The sequence below is a fragment of the Manis pentadactyla genome, chromosome 7 (assembly GCF_030020395.1).
Source record: "Manis pentadactyla isolate mManPen7 chromosome 7, mManPen7.hap1, whole genome shotgun sequence".
Classification (NCBI taxonomy): domain Eukaryota; kingdom Metazoa; phylum Chordata; class Mammalia; order Pholidota; family Manidae; genus Manis; species Manis pentadactyla.
The window spans coordinates 119,572,063-119,589,300 of NC_080025.1; positions in this window are offsets into that span (position 1 = coordinate 119,572,063).

Genomic DNA, 17,238 nt, shown 5'->3' on the forward strand with positions numbered 1-17,238 from the left:
AACTTAGCTTGGTTATTGAGCTGTTATATACACTGTCTGGAGATTATTTTCTTCTCTCCCTTCTTATTCCTCCTCCTCCATTCTTCATATGTTGGGTGTTTTGTGCTGTGCTCTTTCTAGGTTGCTCTGATCTAGAGCAGTCCCTGTAAGATGTCCTGTAGAGGTGGTTTATGGGAGGCAAATTCCCTCAGCTTTTGTTTGTCTTAGAATTGTTTAATCCCACCATCATATTTAAATGATAGTCATGCTGGATACAGTGTCCTTGGTTCAAGGCCCTTCTGTTTCATTGCATTAAATATATCATGCCATTCTCTTCTGGCCTGTAGGGTTTCTGTTGAGAAGTCTGATGTTAGCCTGATGGGTTTTCCTTTACACGTGACCTTTTTCTCTCTAGCTGTCTTTAAAACTCTTTCCCTGTCCTTGATCTTTGCCATTTTCATTATTATGTGCCTTGGTGTTGTCCTCCTTGGATCCTTTCTGTTGGGGGTTCTGTGTATTTCCATGGTCTGTTCGATTATTTCCTCCCCCAGTTTGTGGAATTTTTCAGCAATTATTTCTTCCAAGATACTTTCCATCCCTTTTCCTCTCTCTTCTTCTTCTGGTACCCCTATAATGCGGATATTGTTCCTTTTGGATTGGTCACACAGTTCTCTTAATATTGTTTCATTCCTGTAGATCCTTTTATCTCTCTCTATGTCAGCTTCTATGCGTTCCTGTTCTCTGGTTTCAATTCCATCAATGGCCTCTTGCATCAAAGCCATTCTGCTTATAAACCCTTCCAGAGTTTGTTTCATTTCTGTGATCTCCTTTCTGGCATCTGTGATCTCCCTCCGGACTTCATTCCTTATCTCTTGCATATTTCTCTGCATCTCTGTCAGCATGTTTATGATTTTTATTTTGAATTCTTTGTCAGGAACACTGGTTAGGTCTGTCTCCTTCTCTCGTGGTGTCTCTGTGATCTTTGTCTGCCTGTACCTCTCCCTTTTCATGGTGATAGGAATAGTTTGCAGAGCTGGGACGAGTGACGGCTGAAAGAACTTCCCTTCTTGTTGGTTTGTGGCCCTCCTCTTCTGGGAGAACAGCGACCTGTAGTGGCTTGTGCTGCGCAGCTGCACACAGACAGGGCTTCTGCTTCCTGCCCGGCTGCTATGGAGTTTATCTCCGCTGTTGCTGTGGGCTTGGCCTTGCTCGGGCTGCTGCTCCAAAGTGGTGGAGTCGCGTTGGAGGGTGAATGTCCTGGAGCCTATTTATCTCCGTAAGGGGCCTCTGTGCTCCCTGTTGCCCAGGGAATTAGGGTGCTTTGAGATCCCCGGAATCCATACCTCTGGATTAAGTGTCCCGCCCTGCCCCTTTCAGACTTCCAAAAAGCAACTGCCAAAACAAAACAATGACCACAAAAAAAAAAAAAAATTTTTTTTAAATATTTAATAAATAAATAAATAAAAAATTGCCGCTTGTTTTTCTTTATTCTCTGGCGCCAGTCTCAGGCATCCGCTCACTGGTCTTGCTGCCCTGTTTCCCTAGTATTGGGGTCTCTATCCCTTTAAGACTTTCAAAAAGCTCTCGCCAAAACAGAACAGGAAAAAAAAATGAAAAATGGCTGCTTGCTTTTATGTCCTCCAGCGGCAGGCCTCCAGTACCTGCTCACCGATCTTGCTGCCCTGTTTCCCTAATATCCAGGGCCCCGCGCATGCACTGTGTCTGCGCTCTGATCTTGATGGCGAGGGCTGGGTGTTCAGCAGTCCTGGGCTCCGTCTCCCTCCCGCTGTCCCTCCTCTTCTCCCGCCGGGAGCTGGGGGGAGGGGCGCTCGGGTCCTGCCAGGCTGGGGCTTGTATCTTACCCCCTTTACGAGGCACTGGGTTCTCGCAGGTGTGGATGTGGTCTGGATGTTGTCCTTTGTCCTCTGGTCTTTATTCTAGGAAGAGTTGTCTTTGTTATATTTTCATAGATATATGTGGTTTTGGGAGGGGATTTCCGCTGCTCTACTCATGCCGCCATCTTGGCTTGACTCCCTGCATCATAATATTTTAAGGTTCATGGAATCAGAAGTGATGACACTCTCTCATTTCTGATACTAGTTATTTGTGTCTGTGCTCTCTTTTTCCTTGGTTAGCCTGGCTATAGGTTCTTCAATTTTATTAATCTTTTCAAAGAACTGGCTTTGGTTTTGTTGATTTTCTTCTTTGTTTCTTGTTTTCAACTTTATATGTTACTTTCATAAATTTTATCCTGACCTTCCTTCTGTTTATTTTAGACTTAAAATTGCTCTTATTAATTTAATTTCCTAAGGTGGAAGCTTAGGTGATTGATTTTGGAATTTCTTCTTTTCTCAAAAACCACTGCATTTGCTGCATCCCTCAAGTGTTTATAAGTTGTATTTACATTTCATTACATGCAAAATACACATTTTTTTTTTGAGATTTTTTTCATTGGGTCTTTTTTTTATTGAGCATATTAGAAGTGTTCTCTGTTTAATCGTCAAATATTTGGGGATTTTCCAACTATCTTTCTGTTATTGATTTCTAGTTAAATGTGTTCTGAGAAAATGCTTCTTATGACTTCTGTTCTTTTAAATTCATTAAGCTGTATTTTGTGATGCAGAATGTGGTCTATCACAGTGAACATTTCATGTGAATTTGAGAATAATGTATCCTTGGCTACTGTCGGATGGAGCTTCCTGTAAGCGTCATGCTCAGATAACAGGAATTTTTGTAGGAGTAAGTTCCTTTGGTCTTTGCTTCCCTCAAATCAAACGACATCAGCAACTTTATGGCTATTCACCCTGCAGTGTCTTTCATTACCCCTGCCTCCCTGCCTTGCTGAAAGATTGGATCCCACAATGTGTATAATTCTTCAGTAATTATCATTTCCTTTACTTGTCCTTAGAATCTTTTGAAATTAATTGAATCATCCCAGACCATGCACTGATATATCTGTGTTTCAAATAAGATATGGTAGGTTTTTCAGACAAGGCACTCTCTTCGCTCTTTGAAGTATGGTGGATCCTGCTGGCTCTACAGGATTGTCTGACTCCTGCAGTCATAATCAGGTCAATATCCTATGGGCAGTCAGAGGGGTACTTCAAAGAGTTTTGTCAGGCATGGCCACTTACATGAGAACTGCATGGCACTGCTCTAAAAGGAGTACTTTTTAAAAACATACTACAGTAAAAATTCTTGAGCAATTCTATTTTTAATAAATGGCATAACTATGTGCTAGATATATACAAGTTTTTATAAAATTTAAAAATACATAAAATAACAGAGGTATATAAAATAGAATTTTGGAAAAATGGGTTGATAAAATCTAGGAGCAGAATAAGTAATTAGAAAAAGAATTTCTTCAAAATGAAGTAAGTACTTTATTATAATATGCCACTTATAAAGCCAATATTTGAAATCACCCATCCCATTTTATGTGAAACATTTGTTATAGTGAGTATAATATTAAAGAAATGGAGACACAGATGAGGTAATGGAACTCAAATGATCTCATTTAAGAAAGTATTCTTTCTTTTAACCAAATGTGCTCAACAATCATTTATAATATGCATATCAACCTCTTATAAACCAAAACTTTGATAGAAAACTATAAATGCAGGAATTTCAAACACTTTGTTGAAAAAAAAAATCTCTTTGACATTCACATAAATTTCTGGCACTGAAGTGTGTATTGTTTAAATGAGTGCTATTTACTTAATAATCTATAAAAGCCATCTCACTTCTCCATAGATTTTTCTTATTAGAGTCTTTCCAGTGAAATATTAAACCCTTAGGTTATAAAACTTATAAATGAGCCATTACTGTCAATTAAGTCAGTACAGGTGCTAAGAATGGGCCATCTCTTGGTTAAAATGGCTTATAATATTTCCAAGATAAAAATATCAAGCCTGTATTGCAATGATTTACTGTAGATGCCATAAGAATGAAATATGTTTTCCAAAAAACCACTTGTGAGATGTCTGAAAAAAGTTAATTTCTGAACACTTTTAAAAGCATTACATTTCAAAAATATTCTGCAGCTATTATTTTTTAGAAAGGTATTTGTTTATAGAGTATTCAAATGCTATTCGAATTTATTCCCAAATACACAAGAACAAAACTGGAGGAATTATCCTAATTTATAATTAAAGCTGGAGGAATAAGACCAGAGATAAAGATGGAAAATTAGCAGTGTTGAAAAAAGAGAAAAGTGCAGAAGTGAGAATCCAGAATCGGTATTGTAACCTGAGCTCTGCCACTAACTAGCTCTGTTTTCCTGGCAAGACATTTTACTTATTGTATCTTTAATCTTATATCTAAAACAAGGAGCTTAGAGTGTAATTTCTAAGGACAAGCTCTCAGCTAAGTTAAGTTCTCAAATTATAAGTACCTTATTTTAAAAATTTTTTATTTCAAATTCAAATGCAATTTTTATTAAAATAAACATGTGAGTGCTTGAAATATCTAAATATACCAGTAGAATATCAAAGTAAGAAAGATCTCTCAATAAGTAGTATAGAGAAGATACCAAAACAAGTTATACATTGCTAGGGAATTAAGAAAGTATAAATTTCTTAATCAAAGTTGAGGTTGGCATTGAATTTGAGAAGTAGAACAATCACATAATTTCTAATTGCTTTTGTTTAATGAATGTGGTATTCTGGATTGGATCCTGGAACAAAAAATTCTGCACAAATACTAAGGAAATATTTGTATCAGTATAACTTTAGTTAAAAATAATGGGCCTGCATTTTTTAGTTAATTGTGATAAATATACATTGTGAATGTAAGATAATAATAGAGGAAACGGAGCATAGGCATATGAAACTATATATCTTCATAATTTTTCTGTAAATCTGAATATGTTCTAATTTCTTTTGCTATATGAAAATGTTTATTGCTAGCCTAGCTAATTTATCAATTTTATTGAAATTTTAAAAGAACTCACTTTTGGGTTTGTTAATGTTTTTCTATTTTATTGTTTTAAATTTACCGATTTCTAGTCTATTTTTAAATTTCTTTTCTTCTGCTTGCTATAGGCTTAAGTTATTCTTATTTCTCCATTTTCCTATGATGAAAGTTTAAATTGTTAATTTTAGATCAACCTTCTTTTCCAATATATTTGCTTCATGCTATAAACTTCCTTTTAACCACCACTCTGGCTGCATACCACAGATTTCTATACATTGTATTTTTACACTCACTTACTTCAAAATATTTTTTTCTAGTTTTTAACTTTTTTATAAAGGTATTATTGATATATACTCTTATGAAGGTTTCACATGAAAAAATGTGGTTATTACATTCACCCATATTATCGTGTACCTCCCCATACCCCATTGCCATCATTGCCCATCAGTGTAGTAAGATATAACAGAGTTGCTATTTGCCTTCTCTGTGCTACACTGTCTTCCCCATGATGCCCCGCACACCATGTGTGCCAATCATAATACCCCTCAGTCCCCTTCTCCCTCCCACCTGCTCTCCCCGACCCCTCCCCTTTAGTAACCACTAGTCCCTTCATGGAGTCTGTAAGTCTATTGCTGTTTTGTTCCTTCAGTTTTGCTTCATTGTTATACTCCACATATGAGGGAAATCATTTGGTATTTGTTTTTCTCCGCCTGGCTTATTTCATGAACATAATGTCCTCCAGCTCCATCCATGTTGTTATGAATAGTAGGATTTGTTTCTTTCTTATGGCTGATTAGTATTCCATTGTATGTGTGTACCACATCTTCTTTATCCATTCATCTACAGATGGACACTTAGGTTGCGTCCATATCTTGGCTATTGTAAATAGTGCTGTAATAAATATAGGGGTGCATACATCTTTTTGAATCTGAGAAATTAAATTCTTTGGGCAAATTCCTAGGAGTGGGCTTCCTGGGTCAAATGGTATTTCTATTTTTAATTTTTTGAGGAACTTCCATACTGCTTTCCACAACTTGAACTAGCTTACATTCCCAGCAGTGTAGGAGGGTTCCCCATTCTTCACATACTTGCCAGAATTTGTTGTTCTTACTCTTTTCGATGCTGGCCATCCTAACTGGTGTGAGGTGATATCTCATTGTAGTTTTAATTGAATTTCCCTGATAATTAATGATACAGAGCATCTTTTCATGTACCTGTTGGACATCTAAATTTTTTCTTTGGAGAATTGTCTGTTCATACCTGCCACCCATTTTTTAATTGGGTTATTTGCTTTTTGGGTGGTGAGGTGTGTCAGTTCTTTACATGTTTTGGATGTTAACCTCTTGTCAGATATGTTGTTTACAAATATATTCTCCCATACTCTAGGCTGCCTTTTTGTTTTGTTGATGCTTTCCTTTGCTGTACAGAAGCTTTTAGTTTGATTTAGTCACATGTGTTCATTATTGATTTTCTTTCCCTTACTCAAAGAGATGCATTCAGGAAAAAGTTGCTCATGTTTATATTCAGGAGATTTTTGCCTCTATTGTCTTCTAAGAGTTTTATGGTTTCATGACTTACATTCAGGTCTTTGATCCATTTTGAGTTTACTTTTGTGTATAGGGATAGGCAATAATCCAGTTTCATTCTCTTGCATGAAGCTGTCCAGTTTTGTCACACCAGTTGTTGAAGAAGCTGTCATTTCCCCATTGTATGTCCCTGGCTCCTTTATTGTATATTAATTGACCATATATGCTTGGGTGTATATTTGGGCTCTCTACTCTGTTCCATTGGTTTATGGGTCTGTTCTTGTGCCAGTACCAAATTGTCTTGCTTACTGTGGCTTTGTAGTAGAGCTTGAAGTTGGGAAGTAAGATCCCCCCTGCTTTATTCCTCCTTCTTGATTGCTTTGGCTATTTGGGGTCTTTTGTGGTTCCATATGAATTTCAGAACTATTTGCTCTAGTTCATTAAAGAATGTTGTCAGTATTTTGATAGGGATTGCATTGAATCTGTAGATTGCTTTAGACAGGATGGCCATTTTGACAATATTAATTCTTCCTATCCATGAGCATAGTATGTTTCCATTTATTGGTATCTTCTTTAATTTCTCTCGCAAGTGTCTTGTATTTATCAGAGTATGGGTCTTTCACTTCCTTCATTAGATTTATTCCTAGGTATTTTATTCTTTTTGATGCAATTGTGAATGGAATTATTTTCCTGATTTTTCTTTCTGCTAGTTCATCATTAGTGTAGGATTACTAATGATGATTAGTGCATGTGGATTTTGTCCTTTTTGTTGATGTGGTAGATGATGTTATGGACTTTTGAATGTTGTACCATCCTTGCATCCCTGGGATGAATCCCACTTGATCATGGTGTATGATCCTCTTGATGTATTTTTGAATTCAGTGTATTAATACACAGATTTCTGTGTGTTAATTTTGTATCCTGCAACTTTGATGAATTCCAGTATTAGTTCTAGTAGTTTTGGAGTGGATTCTTTAGGGTTTTTTATATACAATATCATGTCATCTGCAAACAGTGACAGTTTGACTTCCTCATTACCAATCTGGAAATACAATGTCTTGTATTTCTTTGTGTTGTCTAATTGACATGATGAGGACCTCCAGAACTATGTTGAATAAAAGTGGAGAAAGTGAGCATGCTTCTCTTGTTCCCAATCTTAAAGCAAAGTCTTTCAGCTTCTCACTGTTAAATATGATATTGGCTCTGGGTTTGTCACATATAGCCTTTATTATGTTGAAGTACTTGCCCTCTATACCTATTTTGTTGAGAGTTTTTACAGTGAATGGATGTTGAATTTTGTCAGATGCTTTTTTTTGGCATCTATGGAGACGATCATGTGGATTTTGTTTTTCTTTTTGTTGATGTGGTAGATGATGTTATGGATTTTTGAATGTTCTACCATCCTTGCATCCCTGGGTTGAATCCCACTTGATCATGGTGTATGATCCTCTTGATGTATTTTTGAATTCGGTTTGCTAAAATTTGTTGAGTATTTTTGCATCTATGTTCATCAGGGATATTGCTCTGTAATCTTCTTTATTTGTGATGTCTTTGCCTGGTTTTTGTATTAGGCTGATGCTGGCCTCATAGAATGAGTTTGGAAGTATCCCCTCCACTTCTACTTTTTGGAAAACTTTAAGGAGAAAGGACATTATGTCTTCACTAAAAGTTTGATAAAATTTGGCAGTGAAGCCATCTGGTCCAGGAGTTTTGTTCTTAGGTAGTTTTTTGATTACCAATTCAATATTGTTGCTAGTGATTTGTCTGTTCAGATTTTCTCTTTCTTCCTGGGTCAGCCTTGGAATGTTGTACTTTTCTAGAAAGTTGTCCATTTCTTCTAGGTTATCCAGTTTGTCAGCATATGATTTTTATAATATTCTCTCATAATTCTTTGTATTTCTGTGGTGTCCATATTGATTTTTCCTTTCTCATTTATGATTCTCTTTATGTGTGTAGACTCTCTTTCTTTCTTGATAAGTCTGGCTAGAGGGTTATCTATTTTATTTATTTTCTCGAAAAACCAACTCCTGCTTTAATTGATTCTTTCTATTGTTTTATTCTTCTTGATTTTATTTATTTCTGCTCTAATCTTCATTATGTCCCTCCTTTCACTGACTTTGGGCCTCATTTGTTCTTCTTTTTCTAGTTTCATTAATTCTGACTTTAGACTGTTCATCTTGGATTGTTCTTCTTTCCTGAGGTAGGCCTGTATTGCAGTATACTTCCCTCTTAGCATGTCCTTTGCTGCATCCCACAGATTTTGCAGTGTTGAATTATTGTTGTCATTTGTCTCCATATTTTGCTTGATCTCTGTTTTTATTTGGTCATGATCCATTGGTTATTTAGGAGCATGTTGTGAAGCCTCCATATGTTTGTGGGCTTTTTTGTTTTCTGTACATAACTTATTCCTAGTTTCCTACCTTTATGGTCTGAGAAGCTGGTTGGTACAATTTCAATCTTTCTGAATTTATTGAGGCTCTTTTTGTGGCCTAGTATATGATCTATTCTTAAAAGTGTTCCATGTGCACTTGAGAAGAATGTGTATTCTGCTGCTTTTCGGTGTAGAGTTCTATAGATGTCTGGTAGGTCCTTCTGTTCTAACGGGTTATTCAATGCCTCTATCTCCTTACTTATTTTCTGTGTGTTTGATCTGTCCTTTGGAGTGAGTGGAGTGTTGAAGTCTCCTAGAATGAATGCATTGGATTCTATTTCCTCTGTTAGCATTTGTTTCACATATGTAGGTGCTCCTGTGTTGGATGCATAGATGTTTATAATGGCTAAATCCTCTTGTTGGATTGACCCCTTTATCATTATGTAATGTCCTTCTTTGTCTCTTGTTATTTTCTGTGTTTTGAAGTCTATTTTGTCTGATGCAAGTACTGCAACTCCTGCTTTTTTCTCCATTTTATGTGCATTAAATATCTTTTTCATCCCTTTACTTTCAGTCTGTGTATGTCTTTGGGTTTGAAGTGAGTCTCTTGTAGGCGGCATGTAATTGGTTCTTACTTTTTTATCCATTCAGTGATTCTATGTCTTTTGACAGATGTATTCAGACCATTTACATTTAGGGTGATTATCTATAGGTATGTAGCTATTGCTATTGCAGGCTTTCGATTCATGGTTACCAAAGGTTTAAAGGGTAACTTCACTATCTAAGAGTCAAACTTAACTCACTTAGAAATATATTACAAGCACAATCTAAAGGTTCTTTTTTTTTCTCCTCCTTTTTCTTCCTCCTCCATTCTTTATATATTAGGTATCTTATTCTGTACTCTTTGCCTATCCCTTGACTGACTTTGTGGGTAGTTCATTTAATTTTGCATTTGTTTAGTAATTAACTGTTCTACTTTCTTTACTGTGGTTTTATTACCTCTGGTGTCAGCCATTTAGCCTTAGGAACACTTCCATCTATAGCAGTGCCTCCTAAATACCCTGTAGAGATGGTTTGTGGGAGGTAAAGTCTCTCAGCTTTTGCTTATCTAGAAATTGTTTCATCCCTCCTTGATATTTAAATGATAATCTTCTCTAATAGAGTATTCTTGGTTTGAGGCCCTTCTGTTTCATTGCATTAAATATACCATGCCACTCCCTTCTGGCCTGTAAGGTTTCTGCTGAGAAGTCTGATGATAGCCTGACAGGTTTTCCTTTGTGATCTTTTTGCTCTCTCTAGCTGCTTTTAAAAGTCTGTCCTTATCCTTGATCTTTGCCATTTTAATTATTATATGTCTTGGTGTTGTCTTCCTTGGGTCCCTTGTGTTGGGAGATCTGTGAACCTCCATGGCCTGAGAGACTATCTCCTTCCCCAGATTGGGGAATTTTTCAGCAATTACCTCCTCAAAAGTACTTTCTATCCCTTTTTCTCTTCTTCTTCTGGTATCCCTATAATAAGAATATTGTTCTGTTTGGATTGGTCACATAGTTCTCTCAATATTCTTTCAGTCCTAGAGATACTTTTTCCTTTCTGTGCCTCAGCTTCTTTGTATTCCTCTTCTCTAATTTCTATTCCCTTTATCGTCTCCTCCACCATATCTAATCTGCTTTTAAAACCCTCCGGTGTGATCCTTAATGATTGGATCTCCACCCTAAATTCATTCCTGAGTTCTTGAATATTTTTCTGTACGTCCATGAGCATGTTTATGATTTTTAATTTGAAATCTCTTTCAGGAAGATTGATAAGATTGGTTTCATTTGAGTCTTTTTCTGGTGTTTGTGGGATTTGCATTTGAACCAGGTTCCTTTGATGTTTCATATTTGTATGTGGTGCCCTCTACTGCCCAGAAGCTCTACTCTCTGGAGCTGCTCAGCCAGTGGAGCTATGTTGGGGGTCGCAGGGTAGCAGTGTTTGTGCCTGGCAGGAGGAGAGAGCTGTTTCCTGCCTGTCTCTACTGCCAGAACCAGTAGGCTGAACACACAGGTGTAACCCTCTATGCTTTGTGTTTGTAGCTGCTGTAGGTAGGGCTTCCCTCTGGCTGGCCTGACACCAGGGTAGGGGTTACCAGTTTGTGAGCCAGGTGCAGGCTGACTGGGAGGAAAATGCAGGAGGCTGCATATCATGGTGAGGAGTCTTGGAGCTGTATTGCCAGCCCAGAGGATGGAGCACCTGAAGATTCTGGAAGTTCCCAACCTGCTGGGCAGAGTGTGCCCAAACAATTTTGTCTACCTGTCCTTTCTCCTGAGCAGTAAGCTCTGTGCAATCCTTGCCCCTTTAGCAGCCCTGTCACTCTTAGGAAGTCTCTCAGGCTGTCCACCCAGTGCAGCTGGATATGGATCCCTGTTTTCCACAAGCAGCTGGAATCTCAGTCTCTCCAGGTATTCCACCTGTCTTAGCTTTCCAATCCCACTAATCACCAGAGCACCATGCAATGTAGGTTCATGCTCCCAGAGCAGATCTCCAGGGCTAGGTGTTCAGCAGTCCTAGGCCTCCACTCCCTCCCCACTCTATTTCTCTTCCTCCTGTCAATGAGCTGAAGTGGGGGAAGGGCTTGGGTCTCACCAGGTCACGGCTTTGGTATGTTACCCTGTTCCATTAGGTCTGTTCTTTTCTCCAGGTGTATGCAGTCTGACGCAGCCTTCTTTCCTGTTGCTCTTTCAGGATTAGTTGTGTTAATTATGTTTTCATATTATAGGTGGTTTTAGGAGGAGATCTCTGTCTCACCTCTCACATCACCATTTAATCACTTCAAAATATTTTAATTTCTATTACTCTTTCTTAACCATGTATTATTAGTAATGTATTTATTAATTCCCATATATTTGGAAAATTTCCAGTTATGTTTCTGTTTTTGAGCTTTAGTTTAATTCCATTTATTTGGAGAACATAATTTGTATAATTCTATTTTTAAATTTGCTGAAGTATGTTTTCTGGTCCCAAAGTTAATAAGTCTTGGTGACTATTCCATGTGAATTCAAAAATAATGTTAATACTGTATATTCTGCTAATATTGTATTGAGCATATTTATATTGCTGTTCAGGTCAACTGAATACCTAATTCTCTTTGTTTATTACTAAATGAAAGATGCTGAAGCCTTCAAATAAAATAGTGGATTTTTTACTTTCTTTTTAGTTCTATCATTTTTTTCCTCCTGTATTTTGATACTCTATTGTTCAATGTATACACATTTTGGAATTGTTCTTGGAGGACTGCACCCTTTATCATTATTTAATGCACCTCTTTATCCTCAATAATCTTACTTATTTGCAAGTTGGCCTTGTGTAAAACTAACATAGCTAATTCAGATTTATTTTGATCAGTGTTAGAGTAATATATTTTTGTCCATCCCTTTGCTGTCCTTATATACATTTTCTTGTATTTAAAGTGAGCTATTTATATGCATATAGATGGGTCTTTCTTTTTAATCTATTCTGACTATCTCTGATTTTTTAATTGGTATATTTAGTCTATATTTAAAGTCATATTGCCATAGTTTGTTAAATACATATGCTATTTGTAACTATGTTCTATTTGTTGTATTTGTTCTTTGTTCCATTCCCTGCTCTCTTCCTCTGCTTTTTTGTATATGGGTGTTCTTTACTGAGCATTTTATGAGATGGTCTTTCCTTGTACATCAATTGCACTGCTTTTTGAAGAGTTTTAGTGGTTGCTATAGAGGTTTTAATACACATATTTAACTATTCTATGTTCAAGTAACATCATAATGCATCCCATGTAGTACAGATACTTAAAACAGAGAGTTCCCAATTATTCCCTGTCATTCCTTGTAACATCTAGGCTATTCATTTTCCTTCTCCATATCGTATAATCCCCAAAGCATTGTTGCTATGATTAAAGTAAGTAGTTACCCTTAAGGTCAATTAATAATAAAAAATAAAATATATTACTTTCTCTAACTCCTCCCTTGTGTTCTTTTTCTTTATATTGATCTGAGTTTCGCATGTATATCCTTTTCTTCCTGCTTTTTAGAACATCTAAGATATGCAGGATATGTCTGGTTAACAGTGACTTTCCCTCAGCTTTTATTTGTCTGAGAAAAAAACCTTTATTTCTTCTCTACTTTTGAAGGATGGTTTCCATAGCTATAGACATTTTCCAAAACTTTAAATACATCTGTAGCTAAATATGCTAAAATAGTCGTTCCATTCTGTTCTTTTTTTCCCCATGGTTCCTGATGAGAAGTCCACCGCCACCTTGGATCTGCTCCTCAGCTGGTAAAATGATTTTTTTCTCTGGCTTATTTTAAGATTTCTTTTTGTCTTTGCAGCTTTAGTATATTTGTTTAGTATGGCAAGTTTTCATTGTTGTTGTTGGTTTGCTTTAGTTTGGTTGATTGTTTTTGTTGTGTTTAGCATTTACTCTCTTTGATGTTGTCTCAGTTGCCTGGTTCTGTGATTTGGTGGCTGTCGTCAGTTTGGGGATCATCTCAGCCATTTACTTCAGATATATCTTCAGATCATTTTTCTCTTTTTTACTCTGGTATTCCTTATATATATATATATATATATATATATATATTCTATATTTTTGAACTTGTCTCAAAGTTCTTGTATATTCTGTTCTCCCTTTTCTCATTCTTTCTTCTCTTTGTATTTCACTCTCATTTGTTAGTAAGGTGTGAGGAGGGTGAGCATTCTCCAATCTTCCAGTTAAATCCCATTATTTTCATGGTCTGGTTTTCAGAGCTGTGAGTCTCGCATCTGTTTTTTCAGTGGTGTGACTTCCTTTTCCCTTCTGCCACCCACTTCTTTCTCTAGCAGCAGGACCCCAGAGCTCTGGTGGCTGTGCTTTTCCTCCCTCCTTGTTAAAACAAGAAAACTGTATGGAATGGGGGCTGAGATTAGGCTCAGAGTGCTCTGCTAACATTATTTCCCCTGGACAGAATGCTTTTGTCATGGTGAAGACTCCGGATAATGTTCATATTGATTACTTTTCTCCCTTGCAGAGCCTTGAGGGTATCTGTTTCTGCATCCTCACTGGAGAGAAACTGGGCAAAGCTCACAAAAATTTGGAGTCTCCCAAGAGAGAACATTCTCATTCTCACACTAGTCTACGTTCAGCAATCCATCAAAATTACCAGTAAGTGTTCCTGTCATTTTATGACCCCAGTGCCATCTTTTCTAGGTAAGCAGATACCTTTGCTGAAGCATTCTAGATGCTAGATCTACTCCAGGTAAGCTTGCACCTGTTCCTACAGATTTGGGGCTCTGTAACATTCATGCTCTGATGGATCCTTAAACTCATTGATTTTCAGGTGTTTTGGCCTTTTCTTGTTGTAAGGATGATGTGATGACTTCCAAGCTCTTTACATATCAGAAGTGAAACTCAAAGTATAATTAACTGCTTTCCAACATAATATTTTAAATCTGTGACTCCCAAATACCTATTCTATTTTTCTATCAGTGGCTGTATAAGTACCATCTAGGAATTGTCTTAGAAAAGCAGATCCGTAAGTGTTCTCTTTCATGAATGCTGTGATCCAAACACCAGTATATTAAAACTATCCTTACTGAGTCTGTTGTGCGACCAGTCATAGAAATTAATGTTCTAGAAAATAACAGTTATTTTTGGCTAGAGTGATCATTCATTATTGTATATCTTTTTACCTCTTTTAATGTCTGACATGCAGCTTAACTTATTTTAAAGCAGTTATGATGGTCTTAGTCTATTTTCATATTCCTTCAAGCATTTGGTCCCATGGAACATATAACTGAACTTTTGGTTATCATCATTTTGTCTCAAACCTAAGATAGCATATTGGATTTACATTTGACCAGAATCAAGGTATCTTATTAACATTCTAGAAAAACCCTCCAAAGATGATAGATGGAAGCATTAATCAGTTTCCTTAAAATGTTAGAAGCAATACATTCAATTCATTGGTAGGCAGGGAATACCCAAAGATGCATTTAGAATCTGTTGTAGAAAATGCTTAAAATTAATTAGGAAGATATAATCCAGGATTGGAAAGTTTGATATGTAAAGTGAAGTTAGGGACCATACTTAATATTCTGTTAACATAAAAATGAATTCATATCCCAGAACACACTTGACCTGTATCTACATAAAATAAAGCTACACATAAATAGAACCCTGGAGTATTTGATGACATTAATTTTTTATTTTAAAACTGAGCCTCATTGTTTTTTTTTTCTATTCTTGAAGAGTTCCTTTTATTTATTTATTTGTTTGTTTGTTTGTTATTTTGGTATCATTAATCTACAATTACATGAAAAACATTATGGTTACTACGTTCCCCCTTTCACCAAGTCCCCCCCACATACCCCTTCACAGTCACTGTCCATCAGTGTAGTAAGATGCTGTAAAATCGCTACTTGTCTTCTCGTGTTGCACAGCCCTCCCCGTGCCCCCACCATTATACATTCTAATCGTAATGCCCCCTTTCTTTTTCCCACCCTTATCCCTCCCTTCCCACCCATCCTCCCCAGTCTCTTTCCCTTTAGTAACTATTAGTCCATTCTTGGGTTCTGTGATTCTGCTGCTGTTTTGTTCCTTCAGTTTTCCTTTGTTCTTATACTCCACATATGAGTGAAATCATTTGTTACTTGTCTTTCTCTGCCTGGCTTATTTCACTGAGCATAATACCCTTTAGCCCCATCCATGTTGTTGCAAATGGTAGGATCTGTTTTTTTCTTATGGCTGAGTAATATTCCATTGTGTATATGTACCACCTCTTCTTTATCCATTCATCTACTGATGGACATTTAGGTTGCTTCCATATCTTGGCTATTGTAAATAATGCAGCGATAAACATAGGGGTGCATCTGTCTTTTTCAAACTGGAGTGCTGCATTCTTAGGGTAAATACCTAGAAGTAGAATTCCTGGGTCAAATGGTATTTCTATTTTGAGTTTTTTGAGGAACCTCCATACTGCTTTCCACAAATTTTGTTAATTATTATAAGCAATACATATATGTGTGTACATGTGTGTATATCTATAATATATATTCACATAAATATTTTTCCATTAGATTAAAGGATAGAAGATGTTGGGAAACAGGGAAAAAGAGAGCAAGAAATGAGAGTGAGCTAGAAAACTGTGTACTTGAAAGGTCTAGATTTTAATTTCTTCAAGGTAAAGCTTAGTGGAAGAGGTAAACCTGGAGGGTGCTGTTCCTGCTTTGAGCTCTGAAGTTCTCAGTCCTGCAGACGATGGTACATATCCCAAAACTTTGACATAAATAAGGTAAATTTTTAATTAAAATTCTATACAATCAGAATATTAGTATCCCAAGTTTCAGAGGCCTGAGCAACAGATAGTGTCACTGGGCCATAATCTGTGGAAATCTTAGCAACGCTGGAAAATCTGTGATAGTAGTAATTTCTTACATCCAAGGACATTAAGGATATAATGATTGATGATAGCCTTGACTGACACATTTAGAGACTCTTGCCCTATGCATAGTTCCTAAAACATAAACGGAGTGTACTTCAATGTATTTTATCATTGGAGGATATAGAGGAGAGAAAATAAAATTGTGGTTTATTATGCACAAAATGATGTAGTAGGCTTGGAATGGTTTGCTGCCTATCATTCCAAAATGAACAATGGAAGTGAAACAAGATGTGAACCTGGCAGCATGCTTGTGATTGTAAACTAACTGTGTTGCGAAGATGCTTCGCTGTTCCCTTAAGGTGAGCACAGCTCATTTAAAGTCAGGTTAGCTAGCAAGTTGTCTTCATGGTGTATAATAAGATTTCTGGTACCCTGGATAAGAATAAGGAGATAAAACTTAAATCATAGTACATGACACTTCAAAAGGTTTTTTAATCTCACCTAATTTAAGATTCATAACTAAAGCCAAGCTCTGATTTTATTCTGGCATTTCATCTGCTTAGCATAGAAGAGTCGCCATGACCTCAGAATCTGAGCCAGCCAAAGTCATTCTGCAATCTAATTTTATACTCAGTGGGCTGGAATACTTTTCATCATTCTGGAAATGTTCTGGTTCATCTAGGAAACACTGGTTCTTGTATTTTATCTTTTTAAATAGATAATAGAGTAGTAGTGATCATGCAGATTAAGATTAAGTTCATTGAATGGTTTTAAAATGTAGATTTAAAAAATCTTGTTAAAGAGAATAATCCTCTTTAGGTACTTTACCAGATGCTTGATAACAACTGCTCTCTGGTACAATTTATTTGCTTCTTGAAGTTTTCCTGATTAAGTGAATCAGAGGTACTTAGAATGCAATTTATACTCCCCTCCATTCCAAATTGATCTGCAACACAGATTGAATTAGAGTGAACTCCTAAAAATTTTCATTTTCATGCTTTCCTTTGCAAATTCTTGTGCACTTAATATTTCTCCTCTGTAACTTTTTTTACTCATGTGATGCAATTCT